This window comes from Carettochelys insculpta, chromosome 1 (assembly GCF_033958435.1).
Source record: "Carettochelys insculpta isolate YL-2023 chromosome 1, ASM3395843v1, whole genome shotgun sequence".
NCBI lineage: Eukaryota > Metazoa > Chordata > Testudines > Carettochelyidae > Carettochelys > Carettochelys insculpta.
The window spans coordinates 338758039-338779230 of record NC_134137.1 but is presented as its reverse complement, the minus strand read 5'-3'; positions in this window follow the sequence as shown (position 1 = coordinate 338779230).

Below are 21192 nucleotides of genomic sequence, written 5' to 3'. Positions count from 1 at the left end.
AGTCTACAGAGCCTGCATCCTCAGCACCCTCCTTTATGGCAGCGAGACTTGGACTCTGTATGCCTGCCAGGAAAAGAGGCTGAACGTCTTCCACTTGCGCTGCCTCAGGGGCATCCTTGGAATATCATGGAAGGACAGAGTGACCAACACCGTCGTCCTCAAGCAAGCTGGAATCCCAGCCATGCACACCCTCCTCAGGCAGCGGCGGCTCCGCTTGCTTGGCCACGTCCACAGGATGAATGATGGAAGGATTCCAAAAGACATCCTGTATGGTGAGCTAGCCTCTGGCAAAAGACCTCCCGGACGCCCCCAGTTGCACTACAAAGATGTCTGCAAGAGAGACATCAGAGAGGTAGACATCGAGCTGGACAACTGGGAAGAACTAGCAGACGACTGCAGCAGATTGAGGCAGGGGTTACACAAGGGCCTTCAGAAGGGCGAGTTGAAGATCAGACAGCTAGCAGAGGAGAAGCAAGCACACAGAAAGCACACTAAGGACTTGCCAGACACCCACCACATCTGCAAGAGATTCCCATCTGTAGACTTTTCCAGTCTCCTACTTTCATACCTAATAACAGATCTCAGTTGATATAAGTTATGGATTTTTTGATAAAGTGGCTGGGCACACACCCTAGCTGCATTGTCCGTGATCCAAAGAGAAATAAAAGCAATGAAAAAGCAACTGATGACTTCAGTGGGACTTGGATCACGCTCTTGCATGCATATCTAGAACTTATTTCATTCTAATGAAATGTTCATCAAAATTATGCAAAATATTTTGCACTATCTCAATATCTATTTTGCATAATTTTGATGAACATTTCATCAGAATGAAATAAGTTCTAGATATGCATGCAAGAGCTTGATCCAAGTCCCACTGAAGTCATCAGTTGCTTTTTCATTGCTTTTTATTTCTCTTTGGATCATGGACAATGCAGCTAGAATTCACAAACATCATGACACTGAGGGCTCTTCAATTTTGAGTTCATATATGTGTAACCTTTCTACTTTTCAGTATGCTCATTGCATCCCCCAGGCCCTGCATGGTCATTATCATCCTCCCATGCACACGTTATAGGGCTGATGGTGGATAGTGCTGGAGATGAGACCATCCTTGGTGTGCCCAGCCATTTTATCAAAAAATCCATAACTTATATCAACTGAGATCTGTTATTAGTATGAAAGTAGGAGACTGGAAAAGTCTACTGGTGGGAATTTGTGGACCCAGGAGCACAGCAGGCCTGAGGTGATGTGGAAGCTATATGTCCTCAATCATACAGTGGTCACTCTACCAGACCCTCTGCATACTATGCACCAAGGTCAAGAACACCTTCCCATTTGCCTGTTCATACTAACAGCTAACTAAAAGTGTAACCTTATCTCAAAATTAGGAATAAAAATTCCCAGTTATCACTTTGAGGACTGACTGTTCTTGTCCCAACATCAGGCCCAGTTAGATTATTTTTAAAATTATTATATGGTTGGGAACCCCAATGTGTACAAGCACAAAACTCATACTATAGGAACTCTTATATTTGCAAATAAATTTTATAATAATACATTTAGCAAAGTCATGAATGCTCTAACTTAAGAAGGTAGGTCAATACAAAAAGTATAGCTAGACATGTTTACAATTTATCTTAAAGAACAACCTGAAATGTTAGCCATTATCTTCTTCCTCACCATCACCTTCCTCATCTTCACCAGTGCCCATCACTCTGGACCCTCTCAACTTCTTCCTCTCAACCTCTGCTGGGCCTGATGTTGGGACAAGAACAGCTTACAAGTAAATGGCACTTGGAAGGCTTCTGTCCCTTTCTATGGTGGGGCATCCCATCCCTGCTGCCTTACACCAGGGCTGCAGCGGACATGGCTGCACCTGGAAGAATCCAGGGCACCTCTGGGGCTGAAGTCCCTTGTGAGTCTCACCAAGAGTGGGACTTCGCAGTGATTTATCCTTTAACTGTTTAGTGAGTGTGCATGCACTGACACAGTGCCACTCTTAGCGTTCTCATAAGGCTAAAGCCAAGAGGGGGTAACCCTGTTTACTTTGTTGCTTGGTTCACAGTTAGACATGTCCAGCCTGTAATTGAAAAAACTGTTCAAGCCACCTGATAAAGCCCATCTGGTGTTTATATCTGTGGGTTCAAGGCTGTAACATAGGAATGGGAACTTGGTTGTTCTACAGCAATGGAAACTTCCATTCTGGCCCTCAAGCCTGCTTATGCCTTCTTATATGATAGGAGGTAGCTTTTTGGCATCTTATCTCAATTTTTTCTCACAGTTTCTTCAATTTCCAGACCATGATTTATACAATATAACAGATATTGTTCACCAGGATGGGATACAAATATAATGAAATACTTATAAATACATCAGCTTTGAATTGTGGTTGCAGCACATACCTGTAGTGTGTATATCACTTCAACAAGAGAGACACAATACCCAGTTTGAAAAATATGGTAAAAGAACTCATAATAATCTCTTGCCACTACTATGTCACAGCACAGGTGATTTATCACACTTGTAAACCATGTACAGTATGTGGATTGGTATCTCACTTCGGAAATATGCATAACAAACGTTGCAAAATGATATGACCGCTACTACAATATTTCAGCACATTATAGCTAGAAATAGCCAAGTACTTCTCAATAAAAGCCGGTGTTTGAAAGCATGATGTTCGTTAGATAATGAATATACTGAAGAAGCTTATTAGCAAATAAGGTGGGAAAGAGCACTGCTCCTTAGACTGTGCTCCTTCTGCATAATTTCAGTGCATGTTAATAATGACATATTTGGATAACAGCAATGAAGGGTCCTGTGGCACCTTATAGACAGGACCCTTCGTTGCAGGTACAGATCCAGACTAACATGGCTACCCCTCCAGTACTTATTTGGATAAATATTTCCAAGATCATTCACTTTGTGTGTGTACATGTGTGTGCATATAAAGTCCCACAAAGGTTGAAGCTCGTTATGCAAGTATATACATATTAAAATTTTCTACTGAAATGATGGTCTTTCAGAAGAAAGATACAAATAATTTAAATAATAATATTATAGGTAGTAATAATATTGATGATCAGGATACTTCCAGTTAAGGATATTACTGGGAAGCCTGTTGTAAACTCAAAGCCCTTGAAGGATGATGTAGTAAGATGGAAGGCCTAAGCCCATACAGCACAGGACTGGTTTGAGGCTTAAGGCCTCGCCACAATGGACAAAACATGCCTCAAAGAAAAGCTAAGCTGTGAGCAAGAGGCAGGCCTCTGCTAACAGAACTTGGCTCAGACAGGGCTGAGTGTACAGAACACTAATTGGCAATTGGTCCAGGTGCAGAACAATAATTGGTATAAGTTGAAATCACAAGGTCTTACTAGCTCATTAAAAAAGACCTTGATAACTGCTGCTGACAGATACAGACCCAGGTTAAGGAAAGGGTTTAAAATGACAGCATGATGGACAGAGAAGATCCAACCAAAACATGAGGTACAGGGAGATGGGTGGTGTGTAAGTAGCCTCAGAAGGTGGTAACCTGACAACTGCAGAAGGTGGTAACCAGATACATCAGCAATGACGTGTGCTTTGTTTGTACCTGTACATAATGTGATGTCTTGGGAACCATCTTCATCTGACCTGTGGGGGAGGGCAGTGGAATTTCCATTGTTTGTGTCAGTCCATTGTAGCAGGTGCATATGGACAGGGTATCAATATAGTACACTGTACCTAACTGTTATTTGTACCTTGCTTGTCAATAAACCCTGTCTGGGTGCCTTCGATCCTTATCTGGTCTGTCATCTTTGTGGAACCTTATGGGGTCTGTTGAGATCATTGATACCATATAATTGAACACGCATGCAAACAGCCTTCTCGTTATCACCAATGGAGCCAAAGACCCATGAGGACACAACAGCAGTAAATCTGCTGAACTACAGATAGCAGCAATAAAGAGCTTTCTTTCCTTCAGGGTTGGGGGGCCTCAGGCAAGTCAACTGAAGAGTGTCTTCCCCTTAACATTTTTGATACAGGTGAAATCTGGTTGCAGTGAAATTCAAGGGCAGCTGCTGGGTGCAAGTTAAGTATTGATAATGCCTAGCTGCATAAAATATAATGGTTTTAAATTGTAGCTTTTTTAAATAATTATAATGACAATTCATTTCATGGAAAAAAAGCTCACTGATCATGATCAGTGTCATACAGCTTACATTCTGAAATCTACCCTCATGGCCTTCCTTGCAACAAACTCTGCTATCAGATCATGGGAATCCAGGTTTGATGCTTCTTCCTCGGCAATGGACAGAATTGCAAGTCCACCCAGTGTCTCATGAGACATGGGTATCTGTAGGGAGTTCATGATTTTTTATTTGGAAAAAAATTGCTCCCCTGAAGCATAGCACTGGAAGCTATATTTTCTCCATTTGCTGCTGTGTCTGCAGGAGCTAGCTGTTATATGCAAGATGGGGGTGTTGGTGTGTTGGTGTGAAGAGCTGGGATGTACTGGAGCCTGGAGGAGAAGCAGAGTGTGGAGGGCTGGGGATGTCCTGGAAGATCTTTCTTTCCTCCTCCTGCACCAATTTCCCTCTAATTTCTCCACTCCTCTGACTTCTAATAATGGCCCTTGCCCAGAAAGCATCCACATCCCTAATTTCCCCCACTCCCCAGGACAGATTACATTGTCATCAAAATCAAATTGCTACCACCTGTAATTCACAAAGGCACACATCTGTGCCAAAATGCCTTTTGTCTAAAGGACTGGGATTGATTTATCTTACTTACATTAACAGAGGATGAAGTGAGTTCATACCGTCTATCTCAATGAAATCTGTCTGTGATTCATCCAGACATACTTAGTACTTGCTCTGTTTAACAGAGCAGACAGACACAGGTTTGGAGAGCAGACTGTGACTCGGGAGTGCCTTGGTCAAATGACCCCACATTTGGATCACTAGTTAGAGCAACCATATCTCCCTGTACCCAAATATGAGACAAGGAGACGTGTGGGGCAGGGGAGAGAAGCGGCTCCTCCTGGCTGCACCAAACTGCAGGGAGCTGGTGACCCCACCTCAAACACGGGGAAGTGGCACAGGCAGGCGGTCCCTGCCCGGAGCTCCAGGGAAGCGGCAGCCATGGGCACTCCTGGCCCTGGAGCCCTGGGAAAGCAGCACCCACGGGTGTTCCCAGCCCCAGAGCCCAGGGAAGCAGCACCTGCAAGTACTCCCTGCCTGAAGCCCTGAGGAAGTGGCAGCCACAGGCATTCCCTGCCCCACCCTCAGCCCCCAAGGGCCTAAATATGGAACAATTAGTCCCTTTTTGGCATCCCAAATACAGGATCATCCCATCCAATACACGATGGCTGGTCACCGTATCGCTAGTGCTGCTTTGCATTCGCAGGAGGCAGATTTCCAAGCAAGCAGAGTAACCAGTCAGATTGTAGAGCACTTAGAAAGGTTGAGTTTTAACCCTCATGAAATGCTGGGAGTCAATGGAGACCCTTTACTGTCTTTCTGTGGTTTGCCAGTCCTAGTGTATGTGTGTGGGAGACGGGCGGGGGGTTGGAATTGTGGATCCCTAGGTTCTGGTACTTGTGGGAAGAGAACTTCAAGGTTGGAACCTGTTGCTGGAGAGATGAAAAGGGCAAGGAGGACCTTGAGGCTGGGGTTGACCAGGGCTGCCCCCCTCCCAGACTCCCCCTGAACTGGAACCTAGTAGCAAGAACTCCCCTCCCCATCTACTGCTGAAAGAGGGGAGAAAAGACTGTGGAAGGAGGAGGTGCAGGGCACTGGGGGACACCACTTTTAGGCTATGTGAGAGGTTCCCTGATGGAAACTGGCTGCTGGCACTCGCCTATGCTAGGAGGGGACCCATGTACTTAAGACGGGTTCCAGTGCTGGAAGGGAAAAGATCCATCCCTCCAAGGTGGAAGCTTGGAAAAGCAAGGGAGAAACAGGACAGGTCAAATTGCCCTGTTCAGGCTGCTGGAGTGGCACTAATCAGAAGAAGCAAATTGCCCAATCAGCTGCTTGAGCTGGGGAGTAGGAGTGGAGCTTCACGCAATAAACAAATAAATGCCAGGGAAGGGAAGCAAACCTGACCTCTGCAGTCGGCACCAGTCCTTCCCTGTCCCTCACGTGCTTCTGAAGTACAGGGCCGCCCAGAGTGCAGGGCCCAGGGCAGTTGCCCCACTTTGTCCCATGACAGGGAGCCTCTGCTTTTCTTGTTCGTACAGGAGCACTGAATGAGTTCTGAATGAGTGACAATACCTTCCACTGATTCCCAGGTATTGCTTACACTGATCAGGTCCATCTGGGCAGTGTGAACGCTTACCAATAAATAAAACCATAAATAACTCCATATCACTTGTGAGATTAGAAAAGATTGGAGCATGAGGTGATATAGAAAAAAAAATCTATAAAGTGCCTAATCCTGTAATTGGGGATAGTAAGAATAAATAAAACAGGATTTTCAAAAAGAAAACACATCAATATTTTCATGCTTAAACCAGAGCAGATTACATAAAAATCAGAAAAAAGGGGAAGAAGTTAAGCTTCAGAGAAATACATTAAAGTGACAGATTGATGCATCTGAAACATGAAAACTTCTGGAGCATAAAGTAAACCCATCTCCTATGTTATAGGAATATTACAAAAAAGGTATTCACAGCTTTTTTTTTTTTTACTTTGTGAATTTCTATAGGTAAAAGGAACAAAGTTTATACACATACAAAAAGACTATATTACAGGAATTGTTCAGCATTTGTAGGCTGAACTTTTCAAGGTAAAAATACTGATCCTATCAACTATGGAGAGTGATTAGCTAAGTAACTCCCCCCCAACCTGCCTCCCCACTCATCCACCCACATCTCTCTTTTCTATCGGAGTGCTTAGAGCCCCAGTTCTAATGGAAGAGATACAACAAGTTAGACAATCTCTTAATGACAGAACACCCATTAACAGTGATTTAACAGCAGAGCACACTGTGTTAAAGTGCTCTCCGGCTTTATTTGTTTCAGTACTTGTAGAAATTTGCAGCAGTGCTTTGAGAACAATGATATTGGAGTATCATTCATAACATTAATTTTATTACATATGAAGTGTCGGACTAATTAAGACACTATTTGCAATAGAAGGCCTATTTAAAATAGACCAAAGTATATTTTGGTATTAATATATTTTAATTGAAAAAATATCTAACTTTCTGATTTTATCAGCTGAGTTTTCTCTGGTTAATGGTGGAATTATATTGTAGCCATCTTGCATGTAACAGACAAATGTTTGATCTTGATGACCTGTAGTAAGTATTTCTGGACTTAAAAGGCCAGACTAGAGAGACATGAGGTACATGTTTAATTTTTTTCCCTAAACATTTAGTACCTGATGGCCAGAAGTGGGAAAAGTACCTAAAAAGTTATTTGAGTAAATGTGCAGCTGCTTTCACTTCTGGGTACTTGAGGACTATAAAAATATTATAAAAATATGGGGGGGGGGGGTGCGTGCACACTTTTACTCACATAGGTTATATCTATGCTAGCATTCCTCTTTCAAAAGAGGCATGCAAATGAAGGAAATTTGAAAATTCAAATGAGGTACATATTTACATATCTGACACCTCATTTGCATACTCCTCTTTCTAAAGAAAAGCAGTGTAGACGCGGCACTTTTGAAAGTGAACCCCATCCTTCTTTCAAAAATGAAATAGGAAGAAGGGCTCTTTCAAAGATGGGGCTTACTCTTGAAAGAGCCTCAGCTACACTTCTTTTCTTCTTTTGAAAGAAGAATATGCAAATGAGGTGCTGGATATGTAAATCTGGTCCTCATTTGCATTTTTATTTCCTTCATTAGCATGCATCTTTCGAAAGAGGAATGCAAGTGTAGATGTAGATGCAAGTGTAGATGTTTCCAGAGAGACACTCGTGACTTTTATTTAAGTTTATTCTCCCTTACCTCAAGTAGCTACACTTTTACTCAAGTAACTTTTGGGGTATTTTTTCCAGCCTCTGCTTATGGCACTTAATTAGATCACTGTGTAGTACCCAGAGTCACTGAGACCTCATACTAGGGTGGGTGAAGTCTCTGCTCCACAGGGCACCTTGAAAGCCAGCTGATCTTCAGCTCATGTGGTAGACCACAGTGCTTTAGTCCCTCTGATTGCAGGTTCAGTCCCTGGGGCTGGCAACCTGGGTCTATTGGTATTCCAAGTAATAAAAAGTGAGCTTGTTATAAAGTGATGGCTAAATAAGACATTGGATAGTTAACTTTTGGTTTTCATTTTTTGTTTGCTTCATCTAAAAAATTAGAGATCATTGGCATGCTTCATGTCATATAACTCCAAGCAATTGCCTGAAGTTCAAAATTTTAAAGAGCCACCAAACTATGGAGAATGATGCAATTTCAGTAGTAATTACACTTCTGTAAATAGTTTTCAGGCACAGAGGCAGTTATAATGAACACTTGCTAGTTTGCACACCCACATCAAACTCTTTTTACCCGTGTGTCAGAGAGTAGCTGGACCTCTTGAAGGGGTCAGGGCCAAGCCTACTTCTGACAAGTTCCACAAGGGGGGAATGAGGCACTTTATGTTCACCTGAGAGTGAACTCATGAGGTAACTAGTAGGCAATTAATTAGGCACCTGGACATGATAAAAGATTAAGGATCTCAGTTAGCTGGTGAGCTCCTACGGAGGGAGAAGCTGGGAAAGCCTATAGAGGAGGAGAAGAAACTCAGGGTATATCTTTACCACGGGGAAGGTCAAACATGCTATGAGTGATCTTTCAGAGTTTGATTTAGTGTATCCAGTGGTGATGCACTAAATTGAACTGACGGGTGCCATCTTTCACCGTGGGAAAGTTAGGAGTGAGGGAAAATGATGTGAACGGAGGATCCTGTCAGCCTCCCTTACTGAAGACACCATGGTAACCCAAAATAAGGTACATCAACTCTAGCTATGTAACTAACAGAGCTGAAATTGTGTACCTTAATTCAACCTCCCCTGTAGTGTAAACTTGCCTTTAGGTAGCAGCAAGAGACTCCGAAAAATCCAGACAAGGGCCCTGAGAAAGAACCTTATACAGTAGATGGGCTGGGGTTCACTTACCTACTCTAGTCAAAGTTTGGAGAAGACAGTCCTCCCCACAGGACTTTAAGGTTATCAAGCCCACCCTCAGACCCAGTAATCTTCAACACCCCATTATCTGGAAAATGACATAGACTTAAGGACCCAGTCAGAGGGACAGATGACAAACTTGGTGAACAGAAAATTGAGTGTGGTGGTATAATGGGTAGATTCAGCTGGTATAGCACCCCTTTTTGGCAGGATGAGGCATTAACAGATAAAGAGTCCCTTATGGAAACCAAAAGCTCAAATGTATGTGTGTCACTTGCTCTTTATACAACAATCATAGTATGAAGTCACCACACAAGCACTGAGGGTGCCAAAAGCCATCATTAGCATTTATATACAACAAACAAGGCCTAGCTACACAAGTATACTGCTGTTCTGGCAGATTCTTGAGGTATACAACTATGAATGTTTTCTACTCAAGTGTCTCCCTTCTCTGAAAGGAAGGAAAAAATGAATGCAGCCAGTTAATGGAGAACCTTTGGAAAAGGAAATAAGTGAGGCTTTCTTCTGAATATTGGAGACCCTTGTGAATAATGGTGGCAGGGTATCATCACAGAAGTACTCCATCTTATGGCAGATGCAAGTCCTGCAAGCACGCCACATACAACTCCATCTTGCTTCTCCCACATAATTTTTTCACAGCCTTGAGCACCTAAAATAATATTTCCCTTCCTGTGGTTCCATTTATAAAAGTCTATAAAAATAGACCCTCAGTACCTAGTTTCTAGAACAACGTCAAAGAACTCGCCTCCATCAGAGTCAGCTTGCAGCTGGGTTTTTATCCTATTTATCCTATCCAGGTTTGCGACCGGGTGCTTGTGAACAGGAGGGAGTTTTGAGAGGGGAGTTTGGAGGGAGCCAGTGACTTCTATTGCCCTAAAACTTAAATCCTTTATAACAACCTCTATCTGAAACCTTTAATTAAACCCTCATATATAATTAGAGTAGGAAATGGAGGCAGAAGCCCAGCAGCAGAGTGGGGGCTATCCTCTTTCTTGTGTCGAGTGCAATATGTATGACTACCTACCCTGTGGGTGGGTGGCGTAAGTGTGTGCTCAATGCAAGGAGCTCCTGGCCCTCAGAGACCGAGTGCATGCTTTGGAGGCCAGGGTGGCTGAACTGGAGGAGCTAAGGAAGGCAGAGGTGTTTGTTGATGAGACTTTCTGGGACATAGTAGGGCTGTCCCACCTCCAATCTGACAGTCCTGATGCTGTTACGGAGGATGAAAGGCTCAGGGAAGGAGAGCAGTCAATAGGAGCAGAGGGAAACCATCCCATAGTTGGGACCCTCCTTCCAGAGGGTGCTATGGTATCCACTCGCGCCAAGGATACTTCTCCGGGGGAGGCAGCACCAGCTGTTAGGAAGAAGCAGGTTTTAGTAGTGGGGGATTCAATCATTAGAAATATAGATAGTTGGGTTTGTGATGACTGGGAGAACCATATGGTGACTTGCCTGCCTGGTGCGCAGGTTGCGGATCTCTCGAGGCATCTAGACAGACTTATGGGCAGTGCTGCGGAGGAGCCGGTGGTCGTGGTACATGTCAGTACCAATGACATAGGGAAGGGTAGAAGAGATGTTCTGGAGGCCAAATTTAGGTTACTAGGAAAGAGACTGAAATCCAGAACATCTATGGTGGCATTCTCTGAAATGCTTCCAGTTCCACGCGCAGGACCAGATAGACAGGCAGAACTTCAGAGTCTCAATGCGTGGATGAGACGATGGTGTAGGGAAGAGGGGTTTAGATTTATTAGGGACTGGGGACACTTTTGGGGTAGGGGGAGCCTATACAGGAATGATGGGCTCCACCTAAATCAAGGTGGATCCAGACTGCTGGCATTAAACATTAAAAAGGTCGTAGAGCAGTTTTTAAACTAAGAGGTGGGGGAAAGCCGATTGGTGCGGGGGAGCACGTGGATCGGATGGAGACTTCTCTTACACGAGGCTCCATAGATAGGGATGCCCTAGAAGTTAGTCAGATAGGGAACGTGGGAAATAATATATGGGCAAGATCAGATGTGAAACAATCGCATATAAAAAAATCCAAGGCGTCTGTGAAAGACGGACATATAAATAGTGGTAGTTTTTTAAAGTGCTTTTACACAAATGCTAGGAGTCTGTCTAATAAGATGGGTGAACTGGAGTACCTCATATCAAAGGAGGAAGTTGACATAATAGGCATCACAGAAACATGGTGGAATGAGGATAATCAGTGGGACACTATCATACTGGGATATAAATTATATCGGAAAGACAGAACAGGTCGTGCGGGTGGCGGAGTGGTACTATATGTGAAGGATAATATAGAATCAAATGAAACAAATATCCTAAAGGAATCAAAATGTTCCATAGAATCATTATGGATAACAATTCAGTCCTCTAATATGAATATGGCATTAGGAATATATTACCGACCACCTAACCAGGACAGTGATAGTGATGCTGAAATGTTAAGGGAGATTAAAGAGGATATCACAATAAAAAACACAGTAATAATAGGAGATTTCAATTACCCCATATTGATTGGGTACATGTCATCTCAGGACGGGATTCAGAGATTAAATTTCTTGATGCCTTAAATGACTGCTTCTTGGAGCAGCTAGTACAGGAACCCACAAGGGGAGAGTCAATTCTCGATCTAGTCCTGACTGGAACGCAGGATCTGGTCCAAGAGGTAACTGTTACTGGACCGCTTGGAAATAGTGACCACAATATAATAACTTTTAATATTCCTGTGTTGGGAAGAACATCGTAGCAGTCCAACACTCTGGCATTTAATTTCAAAAAGGGGAATTACACTAAAATGAGGAAGCTAGTTAAACAGAAACTAAAAGGTAGAGTAACTAAACTAAAATCCCTGGAAGCTGCATGGAAACTGTTTAAAGACACCATACTAGAGGCCCAACTTAAATGTATACCCCAAATAAAAAAACACAGTAAGAGACCTAACAAAGAACCACCATGGCTTAACAGCCATGTTAAAAAGGCAGTGAGAGAGAAAAGGGCAGCTTTTAAAAAGTGGAAGTCAAATCCTAGTGAGGAAAATAGAAAGGAACATAAACACTCCCAAATTAAGTGTCATAATGTAGTAAGAAAAGTCAAAAAAGATTTTGAGGAACAGCAAGCCAAAAATTCAAAAAATGATAGTAAAATGTTTTTTAAATACAATAGAAGCAGGAATCCCGCTGAAAAAGCAGTGGGGCCCTTGGACGATAAAGATATAAAAGGAGCGATCAAGGAAGACAGTGCCATTGTGGAGCGATTAAATGATTTCTTTGCTTCAGTCTTCACGGCTGAGGATGTTACAGAGGTTCCTAAATCTGAGCCAGCCTTTTTAGGTGACAAATCTGAGGAACTCTCCCAGATTGAAGTGACATTAGAGGAGGTTTTTGAGTTAATTGATAAGCCGAATAGTAACAAGTCTCCAGGACCAGACAGTATTCACCCAAGGGTTCTGAAAGAACTCAAATGTGAAATTGCGGAATTATTAACAGTGGTTTGTAACCTATCCTTTAAATCCGCTTCGGTACCCAATGACTGGAAGACGGCGAATATAACGTCAATATTTAAAAAAAGCTCCAGAGGAGACCCTGGCAATTATAGACCAATAAGTCTAACATCAGTACCAGGCAAATGAGTAGAAACACTAGTAAAAAATAAAATTGCAAGGCACGTAGAAGAGCACGAATTGTTGGGCAAAAGTCAGCATGGTTTCTGCAGAGGGAAGTCGTGTCTAACTAATCTATTAGAATTCTTTGAAGGGGTTAATAAACATGCGGACAAGGGGCACCCAGTGGACATAATATACCTAGATTTCCAGAAAGCCTTTGACACGGTCCCACACCAAAGGCTTTTATGTAAATTAGGTGGTCATGGGATAGGAAGAAAGATCCTTTCATGTATCGGGAATTGGTTAAAAGACAGAAAACAAAGGGTTGGAATAAATGGTAAATTTTCACAATGGAGGGGGGTAACTGGTGGTGTTCCCCAGGGGTCAGTCCTGGGACTGATCCTGTTCAGCTTGTTTATCAATGATCTAGAAAATGAGGTAAGCAGTGAGGTGGCAAAGTTTGCAGATGACACCAAGTTGTTCAGGACAGTCAAAACCAAAAGGGATTGTGAAGAACTACAAAAAGATCTCAGCAAACTGAGTGATTGGGCAGCAAAATGGCAAATGAAATTTAATGTGGGTAAGTGTAAGGTAATGCACATTGGAAAAAATAACCCAAATTACACGTACAACATGATGGGGTCAAATTTAGCTACGACAGATCAGGAAAGGGATCTTGGAGTTATAGTGGATAGTTCTCTGAAGACATCCACGCAGTGTGCAGCGGCAGTTAGTAAAGCAAATAGGATGTTAGGAATTATTAAAAAAGGGATAGATAATAAGACAAAAGATATCATACTTCCCCTATATAAAACTATGGTACGCCCACATCTTGAGTACTGTGTGCAGATGTGGTCTCCTCACCTCAAAAAAGATATATTGGCATTAGAAAAGGTACAGAAAAGGGCGACTAAGATGATTAGGGGTTTGGAACGGGTCCCATATGGGGAGAGGCTAGAGAAACTGGGACTTTTCAGTCTGGAAAAGAGGCGATTGAGGGGTGATATGATAGAGGTATATAAAATCATGAATGGTGTGGAGAAAGTGAATATAGAAAAATTATTTACCTTTTCCCATAATACAAGAACTAGGGGACACCAAATGAAATTGATGGGTAGTAGGTTCAAAACTAATAAAAGGAAATTTTTCTTCACACAGCGCACAGTCAACCTGTGGAACTCCTTGCCGGAGGAGGCTGTGAAGGCCAGGACTGTATTAGGGTTTAAAAAAGAGCTCAATAAATATTTGCAGGTTAGGTCCATAAATGGCTATTAGCCAGGGGTAAAGTATGGTGCCCTAGCCTTCAGTACAGGGGCAGGAGATGGATGGCAGGAGATAAATCACTTAATCATTGTCTTCTGTTCTCCTTCTCTGGGGCACCTGGCATTGGCCACTGTCAGCAGACGGGATACTGGGCTGGATGGACCTTTGGTCTGACCCAGTATGGCCATTCTTATGTTCTTATGTTCTTATTCATAATATAGGTCCCTGACTGGCATTCGACTGTTTGTCTCTTCTGCCTTAAATATCTGTTCCTTACAGAAGCCATGTCACAGAACTAGATTGACTGGTCCTGAGCCTTTTATTCCTTAAAACAGAATATGTTTTGAATATACTCCATTTTTTTCTTCTTTCAAGGGACCCTTGTTTGTTAGTTTCACTTGAAACTTAATCCTTTTGCCTCAGGAATTCAAAGAAACTAGTGAAATAGGAATCTTGCTCAGAGAAGCATAGAATGAGTGCTCCACATATACTCAGTCTGTAGCCAGGTTATACGTTTTGTTCCCTCAAGTGACAGCCAATAGACGTCACCTCTTTAGACTAATACCTTGTACCAATCAGCAAACGAGACTAAACCGGATTAAGACAAAAAATTCTAGCCATCCAAAAAGCTCATTAAATTAGACAAAAAAGAAAGGAAATACCCTGAGAAAGAGATGTTAAATTGTGTGTGTGCACACATGGGCACTTTTGATGTATAGACAGAACAACTTTCAGGGGAAGCAATTTAGTTCTGCTCCTATTGGCTTAACCCAGGGAGGAATTTTGGCTCACCAGATAGCACTCCAGGCAGGAATTTTAGCAAACTGTTCGCTTAAATATCACTATCAATTTGCGGGATAAAGCAGAGACTGCAAGCTTTGCCTTCTGATGTATGCCTTACTCCAATGATCCATGTTTTACCTAGGGCTGAACCTTACAGCAACCACTCAACTCAAGCAACTGTAGTTTGAGATTCAATTTCCTGCTTTGAGTGGAGTGTTGCACACAAAGAACTAGCATTGGAAATGTTATTAGACCTTTATTAAACAAGTGCTTTGAGTGTCAACTGTCTCTAGTGAAATCCAGGGTAAGTTTTTTTCAGAAGTACAAATCAGAGATTGGCAGCCAATTCCCACTGAATTTCAACAGGAGTTAGGAGGACACACATGCATATGGTCAAGCCACACTAAGACTCCATCTACACTACTGTGATCTGTCAACAGAAGTTACTGTAGGACAATGTCTGCCAACAAAACTTCTGGTGACAGATTGTGGCCATACATGAAAGCAGATCACTTAGTTGATCTGCTCTGTTGACAGAGAGCAGCCAGACTGCCCAGCCACTCTCTCAACAGAACCGCCAACTGGAAGCACAGCAGAGGGGCTTCATAGTGACCTGGAATCCCTGTCTGTTGACAGAGGCCCCACAGAGCATCCACATGGCTTTTTTTCCTCAACACACTCTGTTGATAAAGCCATTCTGCCTCATGGGGGACTGTCAATTCTGTCTGTTGACAGAATTGTCGAATTCTGTTGACAGTCTGTTGACAGAACACTTTTCTGGTGTGGACACTCCATGAGTTTTTTTCAACTAAACCAGGGTTTTGTTGAAAAGCTCTGTAGTGTAGATGTAGCTTAAAAGTAAAAGATGACCTGAGGTTTGAAAGAAAAAGGTCTTCCAACTCAGTGCAGAAGAAGGAGAACATAAGTCAACTCAATTTTGGTAATGTGAATGAGCTGCTGAAACCCCCGACCAACACTCACCACAACGTGATCATTCTTGTGATCTTTTCCCTGGGTTCCATTTTTATGAAGCAATATCAGCTTCCTTTTTAGTTGTAAGGTATTAGTTTATACTTCCATTACATTGTAAATGTCAATATATTACTGAAATATTAGCTGCATCTTTGAAAGCAATTACTTCTCTGGCTTCATTTCTCAAGACACACATTAGTCTATCTCTCAGAGCCACAGATAGAAAATCTTCACAATAAATAATGTGGAGGGGTGCATGTTTTTAATAAAAATAGGTGATTCTTTAGTCTTCCTTTCTTGATAATTCAGACTGTGAAACTTAAACCTGTCAGCAATAATCACAAGCACTGGAGAAAAATGTGGAAACAAAGTGTCTTTCTGCATTCTTTCTTTGGAATTGTTTGTGTTCTGCCAAAGATGCATATCTTATTTGCAACAATATTAAGGAATACTGCAAACCATTTGTCTCCTGAAACATAATTAGCATTTCAATGTTTCCATATAAAACTAAAAGCCCCTTCTTACTCCAAATGAAATGCATTAATCCAACTACTTTTTTTCCTAAGTTGAAACATCTTATATTTCCAGACACTGCATGGTCACATCTACAAGTATCCTATTTTTCTTGTGCAAATTACAAAACAGTATGAATAGGACACTACTTTTATTGTAATCACTTTGTAGTGCCTGATATTTATTTGTTTAACCAAACAGAAATGAGATGCCATTCCAGTGAGTGGAGGTTGTGCAAATGTAGTTGCAAACTGATATATGTGGTCGTAAAAGAAATAAAGACATGAAAGTAATATGAAAATAAATATCTGAGATAGGAGCCTGCAGAGAGGAAATCAGTAGCTTCCATATTATATGCCTTATGTAACTCACTACTTAAAAATACTTAAATGAGAACAGGACACCAGACAACGTACACTTCATTTCACCTGAGCCCTTTTCTTTTAAAAAAGGAGGTTCCTTTGGCCTTCACCTGGACAAAATGGGACACTTACTAGTATGACCAGACAGTTCAACTTCAGGTGCAGGAGGCTAAAAGTAGGCCAGAAAACAAATCTGCACATGCATTGAAAGTACACAACACAAGTGAGACCTTAAAACAAGGAAAAACATGACAGCAAGAGAGAGCTTCCTGAGAACAGGTAATATACACCAAATTTTGATCCCTGTTATTAATCAGACAGAGCAGGGATTTGATTCTTAGTCTCCCCCATTCCTTTCAAGTCCTCTAACCACTAAGCTCTTGGCTCCTCTAAGGTTGGGGTGGAGAGTCTCTCTCTCTCTCTGGGAAGATCGACATGACAGGCTATGATCTGAAGAAGTGGGTCTGTCTCACGAAAGCTCATCACCTAATAAATTATTTTGGTAGTCTTTAAAGTGCTACTGGAGTGCTTTTTTGTTTTGATAGTACATAGACAAACACGGCTTTCTCTCAATTACTTTGACATGGGAAGGTCGAATTAAGGTACACAGTTCAGCTGCACTAGTTATGTAGCAGAAGTCAACATACCTTAATTTGGGTTTCCATGCCATCTCCACTAAGAGAGTGAGTCCAGCACTCACGTTGACCACCCTTACTCCTAATGGGGGACAGGAATACTGAAGTTGATGAGGGGGGGCCTGTAAATTTGATTTAGCATGTCCCCGCTAAAAGCAAGAAATCAAACTCCAGAAGATCGATTGTGGCAGGTCGATTTTCCCTGTAGTGTAGATATACCATCTCTCTCATGCCTCCCTCGGTATATCTGCACTACCAAGTCTTGTTGCCAAAAATTGTATTTTGGCGGGAAAAAAATACCTGTGAGAGCACTCTCACTTCAGTCTAACTTTTGTCCAGAGAAATACCTGTTTTTGGCAATTAAAATCTTCCACCCTTTGGAGAGACTTTTTTTCTGTTCCTCTCCCTTTATTGTCCACAAAGAGCCAGTGTAAACACTGCTGTTTGTTTTGTCAACAGAATTGCCCTCCGCCCCCACCCCAGTAACCCACAGTGCCTGTCCTGATGACTCTGCTGAGCATTTTGGTCTCTGCTGCCCTGCAGACATGCACCTCACCCCTCGCAGATCTCAGGAAAGTATTTGACAGCTGAGGGAGCTTCTCTGTTTGAGGAACAAAGAATAAATCATTTGACTGCTCCTCAGCCAAGGCAAACTGCTGCCACAGGCGGAGTGAGGACAGACTGCTGCTTTGACATTCCTCAGAGCGGAGAGCTCACAGAGCTACTCCTGATGCCTCTCCCAGCAGCTGAAGAGGCTGTGGAGGAACTCAGAGGCAATCAAGAAAATGCACAGGGATACAAACCCTTCCCAAAACACTGCACTGTGCGATACACACCCACAGTGCATTGCTCACAATGCCAATGATGGTACCCCCAAAGCAGACATGATTTGTCAACAGAGGGAGCAAGTGTGAATGAATCACTCTCTGGTGATTTCTGTTTGGTCAACTTCTGAGTATTGACATAAGTTTCTGTCAAACAAATTTTGGTAGTGTAAACACTCTCTCTCTCTCTCTCTCTCTCTCTCTCTCTCTCTCTCTGTGCTCCTGTGAAAATGAAATGGAAGAAGATAATTTGTACAAATAATTCTTAACCTGCTTTAGATGATCAACACAGACAAACTGACTGAAGGACTAGTGACTTAGACTGACTATACAGACCATGTCAAGCAAGTCAAACATGCGACCCAGGGGTTGCATTGGCCCAGTTGAATTTTTTTGAGGCCTGCACTACGTGTTTATAAAGTATATAAGTGTGGCCCACTTGGCTGCATAGTTTAACCTAGAGGAGGAACATGCCTGTGAAGGAACCAGAGGTTGTGGCCGTGAGAACTAGGCACTGCTGCTGAATGTGCCAGGCAGCCCCTCTCCTGCTCCTGGCCCCAAAGCACATCAGGGACAGGAAGGGCTGGATGAGCATGGGGCTTGGCACAGCTGGCAGCATCCCCACCACTGTGACAAGAGGAGAGAGGCTGTGTCCCATGGTAGCTGTGGAGAGAGACTGCTCCAGGTGTGTAAATTCCTGGGGAGCCCCCAACCCTCCTGAGGTGAAGCCTCCCCACAAGCCATCTCCCTCAGTCCAGTCACCTAAGGCAAAGCCTTTCCCCCCAGACCCACCTGTGCCAAACCCCACATGCACGCAAGACAAAGCTGGTCGAGCTAGTGGCATGAAAAGCTCCTGGTGGAGCTGCTAGAAGTCCCCCTTGGCCAGGCACCTCATGGATTCTGCCTGGTGCTGGGCTCTGGGCAGCCCTCATCTGGCCACCCTCAGCAGCGCTGAGTTAGCAGCAGGGACAGCTTACCGGAAACCCCGACAAGCCCCAGCCAGTGTAAGCCTGGGGTCACACCTGCCCACTCTGCCCTTCCCTGGTTAGCTAGGGGTCGGACCCTGACTGCGTCTTGGCCTGGGCACACATGACCTCTCCGGCTGCAGATAGCCCGCTGCTGCAGCCTCCTGATGATCCCAAAGCAATCCTCTGTCCCTCTGGTGTGCACCCAGCTCTGGAGGCCTGGGGTGTTTTCACATAAGTCAGACTCAGCACCAAGTGGCTTCTTGTGAAATTCCCCAGGGGAGCCCAGCCAAGCTGAAGAAGGGACAGTGGCAGGAGGCTCAGAGATCAACACTTCCTCTGGCTTAGCTTACCTGCCTTAGAGAGCACCCAGGATCCCAGGCCTAGACCAAGTTCCCCTTGGGCTTGCTACTGGACAAAACACAGTAAAAAAGGCAATCTCTGTTCTTCACAAACTGCCCCCTTAGGTGGCTTTCCTAAACATACATGAGAATAGGAGGCATATTCTTGATTAACCAAAAGTTACAACCTTGCCACTCTTACTCAGATGCATTTATATATATCAGCCAATATTTTTTCAATCTTTTCCTAAAGACAGGTTCAGAAATCCATATTCAGTAATTTGTTGAGGTAAAAAATCATTAATTCAGCTTTAAGGATGCTGGTAGTATTGTGAGCCTTCAACAGCAAGTTCAGCAAAACTTAAACTTTTGACAAGAAAATACAAAGTCAACATATATGCCTACTGATCATAAAACTAGGGGATGTGACAAGAATATGGACACTGAACTTCATTGTTGGTAAAACCAAAGTAATGCACACTGCATTATGTAATGTACGATAACATAATCCCAACTATACGTATAAAATGATGGAGTCTAAATTAACTGTTACTATTCAACAAAGATATCTTGGGGTTATGCAAGCATGTAAAACATGTGGTCTGAAGCCCTCATGCAGCCCGACTGAATTTTAAAACAATAAAACAATAAAATTCATGTTAACTATTAAATTTTCAATTAAAAATATCATATTATATTCAAACAAGACCAGGGAAATATTACAAAATATACCTAAAACATAATCTATAATAATAAATAATCACAACTTTCTCATAGAGGTACATTTTCTTTGGTGGCCCTGAAAGCTGTCAATTTTCATTTGTATCAGAGAGGTAGCCATGTTAGTCTGTATCTTCGAGAACAAGAAGAAGTCTTGTGGCACCTTATAGACTAACAGATATTTTGGAGCATAAGCTTTCATGGGCAAAGACCTGCGAAAGCTTATGTTCCAAAATATCTGTTAGTCTATAAGGTGCCACAGTTTTCATTTGTGCAGCCCTCAGTAGGCTGTGGCCACACTTGGCCAAACCTTCAAAATGGACATTCTAATGGCCAAATCAAAGAATGCTAATGAGGCTCTGAACTGAATATTCATCTACTCATTAGCATTCACATGCTTCTGGCCGTGACTGCTGAGAGGAATAAGGGGACATCGCAATGCACGGGGTCTTTTGAAAAAGACCCCCATATAGCCCTGCCGAGCCATGTGTGTTCGAAAGCAGTGCTTTTGAAGCGCAGCATCCGGAAGTGTGCGAATGCTAATGAGCCGCTGAATATTCAGTTCAGTGCCTTATTAGTGTTCTTTGATTTGGCCATTAGCATGGCCGTTTTGAAGGTTTGGCCAAGTGTGGCCACAGCCAGTAGGCTTTGATTTTGACGTGCCTTATAGACACACTCTTTATAAAAGGGTATCAGCTTGTTTAGGTGAAAGAAGGCAGCAGAGAAAAGAGGGTCTATTCATAGATAGATAGTTATGTCAATGTGACTTAGTGGGGTAATTGCTGAGCGAGCTGAAGCAAAGACATTACCTTCAATCATTTATTCCAAAAGTTTGAACTAGTAGGAAAAGACTGTTAATAAATTATACTTAGAAAAGCAAATTACAATAAAGTTACTTGAAAAAAAAAATCACCATTTACCATCAACCACATGCTGGGACCAGGATTAGGCTAGCTGGTCTGCCTGAGCTGTATTTAAAAGAAGCAGATATGCCTGGCAGTGCTCAGATTGTTAATTGAAGTAATTTTTTGAAAATAAATGAAAAATGTATATGCTTCTTTTAAATGAAACGTGAATTAAAATGAA